Consider the following 6,521-nt stretch of genomic DNA (forward strand, 5'->3'; position numbering starts at 1 on the left):
TAACTTAGACTTTGTCATTTTGCCAGTAGGAAATTAGCTTTCCTTTTTTCACATTCATGACGTTCAGAATTACATTTGTTTTATTTCTTGCCCACAAACAACTGTCTAGTTTTGCTTTCTAAGAAGGTTGAAATGAAGTCTTGAGAAAAGTTAGAGAAAAACGGTGAAGCCCCTTTGCAATTCAGTTACTTCCCCTTCTTTGCATTAACTCAGAGTGAAACAGAAAGTAATGCCAGATGAGCAAGACAGACTATGCCCTGTAAACCACTATGAAAAAAAATAAGTTATTAAGAATCTTTTTATTGCTGTTATTTAAATTTGAAGTGGAATAGCACAAATAAGTTAAAAAAAGGGCTATTTCTTTTCGACATAAAAGACTGAGCCTCACTACCTGCATTTTGAGTATGACACAGAAGACAAACAAAGCAGCGCATTAGAAATATTCAGACTGAATGAGCAACTGAAGTTCACCAGTTTCTGTCCTCTAAGTTTCTACTGAGAGACATTATCATTGAATCTCCTGTGCCCAGCTCAGAAATTATGACTATAACAAGTGTTCAAAAATTTAAGTAATGAGTCTTACAAAAAAGCTATATTGGTAAAATGAAAATTATCTGCCTAGTAAAGGCAAAATGATTACAATTAGGTAACAAATCCTCTGCCTATAGACAAAATTAACTGTTATCAGCATGGAGGGCTGCTGACACTTTGATATCTGGGGACATCGGTCAAGAGAGGAGGAGGTCACCCCTGACAACTAGGATCCTTTACACAAACACTCCAGCAGGAAGGCAAGGATCCTGGAAGGTTATTATTTTGCCGACAATGACACAAGCCCTCCACGGCAGGGTAATTCTAGAGTCCTCAGGATGTGGTCTACCTGCCCTCAGGGAATGAGTCCAGGAGAGTTTGGCTTGAAGACACTTCATCACTCCAGAGGAAAAGGGTTTCTAGAAGGGGCATCTCCCTCGTGAGTCAGGTGGTGCTGGGAAAATAAAATGGTCTCAGGATTAGCATCTCCATACCTACATGCCCCAGAAGAGAACCAGGATTCCTGCTGAAGTATTGGCACGGATGAGCAGCAATGCAGACCGGTTACACACTGTGGAAAGAAAGGGCAGTGCATGTGTGTGTGTAATTACATACCTACACACACTTTTGACTTTAGGACAAAAACTTTTCTCATTTGATTGATATGTATTCACTTGGCGTGATACATCTGAAGTTTCTTGGGAAAATTAGATTTCTATTGCAAAATTAATAGTGTAGATTGATGACATCTTCTTCGACCCCACAGAGAACACATAAATGAAAACAAACAAAAAAAGGAAACAAAAGTATAGAGAAATGTTTACAAATGAAAATTATTGTGTTCTCTATTTAATGGCCATGTTTACATGGAATGTCATCGAGAACCTAGAGTCCAAGGCTTCCCAGACTTGCAGCTCAGCCAGGCCAGCAGCACCCCCGATTCCCCGTGCCCCCTCTGCTCTCTCTACTTGCTGCCCTGCTGGTGTTCAGCTGTAGTCCTGGTGGGTCTCTGAGCTGTGACCTGTCTCAGGACCATGTCCGGGTCAGCAAGGAGAACATTGCGATTCTGCACCAAATGCAGAGCTCTTTTAGTTGTTGGAAGGACACAAAGAACTTCAGATTCCCCTGGGAGATGGTGGATGGCAGCCAGGTCCAGGAGGCCCAGGCCATCTCTGTCCTCCACAAGATGCTCCAGGAGACCTTTGACGTCTTCTGCACAGAGCACTCCTCTGCTGCCTGGAACACGACCTTGCAGCACGGGCTCCTCACTGGACTCCATCGGCAGCTGGAAGACCTGGGCATCTGTTTGGTGCCAGAGAGGAAAGAAGTAGAATCTGCCCTGAGAATGGAGGACCCTACACTGGCCGTGAAGAGGTACTTCCAGGGCATCCATCTCTACCTCAAAGAGAAGCAATACAGTGACTGTGCCTGGGAGGTTGTCAGAGTGGAAATTAAGGAAATCCTTCTCTTTATCAACAAACTTACTAAAAAGGTTATGAAATCAGGATGGAGACCTGGGGTCACCTTGAAATGATTCTCATTGTTGGTTGTGCTATATCATACTTGCACATATGTCATCGGTCATTTCCAAAGGGTCTTTCTGCTTTAGTCATAGAAATTACTGAAGTTAATTCAGCAAATCTTTTGTCAGAGTATTAAGCAAGACTATGTTACAAATTCAGTTTCTGCGGCATCAGTCCCTAAGAGGTAGCTGCCTTGATGCTTGATTGCTTTTAATTAATTAATTAACTAATTAATTATTTGTGTTTATTTATTTATTGTTAATTTATTCCACTCCTTCCTGTATCGATCATATTTGTAATATTTAAAAATCAATGTAATTACATGTTCATCTTTACATTGTATTAAAATTTACACGTTTACCTTTCTATGTTTGTTTTTGCTTTATTTATTAAATTTCTATCTAAAAACTTCTTGAATTTATTTATAAAATCAAAATCTAAACCCTCGTTTTGTAGCTGATAGTGAAGAATGAGTAGCAAAATATCTTTACTCATTCATTCCATTCAGATGACATGTAGAAGCTGAGCATCTAATTTCAAACTGTGTAACCATGCTCAAGAAATCCAGGTAAATAAATATAGATAGTTCCTGATGTGTTGAACTTTGTGTCACAGAAAAGGAGACAAAAACAGTAATAATGCTAATTTCAATTATATTAAACACCACGAAGAGAAAGAAAAGAAAGGAATGAAGAAGAAACATGCCAGAAATTTTAGGTACAAAGGAGGCTGAAAAGAAAAATAATATCATCTGTTCTTTCTAAGGATTCTGGAAGACGAGTTTATGCAACTTTCTTATTGGCAGTTGGGCATATGGGTATACGATGAACAAAACTGCCATGGGGAGGTATTAACTGGGAATGCCTTATTGCATATCTGGTAATTAGGGCATCAGAATGGATGTGGTCACTCAGAGGGTGGACAATAAGGAAAGGACTTAAACATTATCCTGCAGACCTTCAGCATTTAAGGGTTGGACATGCCGTGACCTGCTTGGTTAGATGGTTAATATACCTGAGAGGGGGCAATGGAAAGGTGGAGAAAAACACAGAGACGGTATACACAAACGGTGAGGCCAGGTGGGACACTAAACTCTGCTCAGATACAATGACCCCAAGGCAAGCTCAGTATGTTTATTATATACTTTTGAAGGTCAAGGAGGGAGTGGGAGTCTTCTTCTCAGGACTTCAAACTTGCTGGCAGCAATAATTTCCCAAGGCCTGTCTGTACCTGGTTATCTATGCTAAACTAGAAGCAGCTGTCTGTTCACTGTTTTGCTTCTCTGTCCTTGGCAGATTATAACAAGTCAAGCATGGCTTTGCCAATGCTTCAGCCACAGGTCCGGCTCAGATCCGACTCTCTACATCTCCCCCTTTTGTATTTTTTAAGCGCAGATGAAGTTTGCTCACTTGGAGTTCTCGTAACGGTCTCTGGAGGACTCAGCACCCAACTGAGAATACACACACAAAAAATTATCAGCAAAATTAGCAGACTAAGTACCAGGCAGTATGTTTCAGAATTTTGTAGGGGTTAAAGCCTTTCAAATAATCTAAACTTTCCTCAGCCAATTTTGCAGGATCCACAATAGTGTCTTTACTGTTTTGGATGTCAAGAACATGTTTATGAAGATCAGCCACATCAAGACTGGCATTATTGTCAGTCCATATCCCTTGTAAATGTAATTTAACTTTATTCCAATCCCATTCAGAGGCACTGCAGTCTCCGAATGTGCCCCAACACCTCAATTTTCATGCTTCCTCCCTACATTATTTCCCTTCAGAGATTTTATTCCCTTAATCTTAAGGGGATGTTGAGGAAGGAAGGTCTGTCTTCTTCAAAGCTGAGATAGGGCTGTAGTCCCTGCCTACTGGGAATAAAAATCTCTGAAAGCCTATTTTAAGGGCCCCGGAGGCAGGCAACATGAGATCATTCCAACATGTAGAAGTAGTAGGAAGCCTTATAACCTAGAAGATGGAAACTTAGCAAAAAAGATAGAAGAGACAAGTCAAAGTTAATAGTAGAGATAACTGACAATGAAGTTGCTTTTTCATGGCAGTTAATTCAAGGTACACAAAAGTTCCCTGATTCCCTGGGACATGTGGACTTATCTAGTTTCCAGAATAAGAGCTTAAGATCTTCCAGGGATTCACAGGAATAGGTTGCACTTTCTGGTTTATTTTCTGGAGGAACCTGCGAGGACTGATAAGAAACTGGTTTAATTCAAGATAAATGTACCCGGCTGTCGATTCCTTGTAAGTTGACATCAGCTGAGAACTTAACAAAACTTGGTAGAACCCTTTCTGTTTGCCTTGAGGGCTGACTATTTTTTCCTGTCACTGTGCAGTTAGCATTGGAGAGAGGCCCATGAGATGGGTCAGTACAGAATAGGTAGCTCTAGTATCTAGTAAAAATTCAGTTTTTCCTTCTTGCCATGTCAGGGTGATCTGAGGTTCCACTGTTGTGATTGTGGTGGATTCCTTTAGGACTGGAGCTTGTAAGCGCTTGGGCCTCCATTGTTGGAGGAGAGAGCAGCCCCTTCATGAGAGGCTTACTATGTGGGACGAGGGCTTATGAGGTCCAGGGCTGGATGGACACTCGCTCTTCCAGTGCTCTTCCTTCTGCAGTTTGCACGTTGATTATGCCTCAGACCTGACAATGCCATTCATGGCCAACTAAGATCAAGGCCCTCTAGGCCTGAAAGGTTTTTATTGCCTAGGATCACTTCAAGATGGTACCTGTATTGTAGCTGCTAAAATTTGTGCCCTTTTTGTACTTTGCTTCCTTCTCTGCCCAGTCCCAGTTATTGGACACCCTAAAGACCTCTGGCATCAAGGCAGCCTGCAGGGGTGGGGTTTAGGCCCCAACTTTTGGAGCTTCCTTTGAATATGGGCCACAGAACAAGTTATGAAATGTATAGCTAGGAGTGTCTGGCCCTCAGACTTTGGGCTAATGTTAGTATATTCTCTAAAAGCCTCAGAAAACTGGTTGAGGCAACATAAAATGCAGAAATTACTTTGATTAATCACAGAATTCTTTTCTACCCAGAAAACTTTTCCATAACATCAGTAGCTAACTAATAGTCTAAGAAACATTAAAACACAACCTTAATTTTGCATTAGCTTACTTTTGACATTTAAATTTCCAATCTTTTTTAGCTTAATCGCGTAAAATTTCCTCTCAGGATTTCTCTTCACAAACCTCTACTACTTTCCTCATTCCTTCAGTTTGCTTCTTTTCACTCATTCAGAAATAACCAACTTTAAGACAAACACCTTTCCTTTAATTTCCTTCAGAATAAATCTATATACTTCATACCCTCTGTTACCAAAAATATACATTTTCCTTTCTATCATAATTAGAATTCTTAACTGAACCACCATATTACATATAACACAAATATACATCAGAGGTCATGCACATACTCATATTTTCCCATCATCAGTATTTGTAGCTTCCCTGGGGGTGTTGACTCAGCTGGTTAAAGTCCATTCCTGACTATCCTTTCCTCTTCTAGTCTGCTGATCTCTGCGAGCCTCCCTCTCTATTTCTTGCTCATACTCAGGAGGCAATGGTGGTGGAGGAGCAGAAGGTGGTGAAGGAGTAAGAAGGTCCTCATATCCCTCCAAAGTCCTTCGCAGTGCTGCAACCAGGTCTTCACCACCTCCTCCCGGGAGTCTCTAACCCTCTCGGGTGGTATCAAGACAATCTTTTATTAGAGACCATAGAAAAAATGTGAAAATAGGGATCTTATCAGGCCCTTCCAAGGAAACATCCCCGTAATTGCTTTCCTATTTTTTCCAAAGTCTGACTATTCACAGTTCCCTCCTGTGGAAACCAAGGACAAGTTTCTTGCACAAAATGTAAAAATTCTGTTAATTGCTCTCCTTTTACTTTACAGCCTCTAGCTCTAAGCATAACTTTAAGCATCTGTATATAAAGATCCTCTCTTGGGATCCAGAATTTCCCATGTTTTATACCCAGTGAAACCAATCCACTCCTCACCTTACACTTACCACACTTACCTTTAAGTGTTGGACGTGTCCCCCAGGAGCATCCTTCTGCCTGGTTGGATGAATGAAATTTACAATGAATAGAGCCCTCCCCTCAATGGGAGGGTGGAGTTCCCCCGTACTCAGACCCCATGTCACTGGCCGTGGCGGTGAGAGCACTGAATCCTATTCACTAGACCACCAGGGACACAGATGGAGTTACAGTGACTCTGAGGCAAGCTCAGTGTGACTTTTGAAGGTCGAGGAGGGAGTGAGAGTCTTCTTCCAGGACTTGAAACTTGCTGGCAGAAATAATTTCTTAAGGCCTGTCTGTACCCGGTTATCTATGCTAAACTAGAAGCAGCTGTCTGTTCACTATTTTACTTCTCTGTCCTTGGCAGATTATAACACAATCAAGCATGGCTTTGCCAATGCCACAGGTCTGGCTCAGATCTGGCTCTCTACAGGGCAGAAGAGA

General features: G+C 41.4%; 1 protein-coding gene and 1 pseudogene across 4 annotated transcripts in view; one reads left to right on the top strand and one right to left on the bottom strand.

Annotated features, from left to right (window-relative positions):
- Positions 1-2,259, top strand: part of LOC105298449 — a 3,346-nt pseudogene extending 1,087 nt beyond the window's left edge.
- IFNE (interferon epsilon) overlaps positions 1-6,521 on the bottom strand; it is an 80,971-nt gene that overhangs the window by 4,531 nt on the left and 69,919 nt on the right. Inside the window, exons 2-3 of one of the 4 annotated variants that reach the window (XR_002782616.1) lie at positions 6,077-6,116; positions 1,030-1,102 (exon numbers count right to left, since the gene is read on the bottom strand). The gene's annotated coding sequence lies outside the window, so the exon portion shown is untranslated. Of the gene's footprint in view, positions 1-1,025; positions 1,103-1,766; positions 1,834-6,076; positions 6,117-6,521 lie in introns of those variants that run through there. The other 3 variants (XR_002782615.1, XR_002782618.1, XR_002782617.1) reach the window with 3 other exon arrangements.

This window comes from Pteropus vampyrus, unplaced genomic scaffold (genome assembly GCF_000151845.1).
Source record: "Pteropus vampyrus isolate Shadow unplaced genomic scaffold, Pvam_2.0 Scaffold153, whole genome shotgun sequence".
Taxonomy (NCBI): Eukaryota; Metazoa; Chordata; class Mammalia; order Chiroptera; family Pteropodidae; genus Pteropus; species Pteropus vampyrus.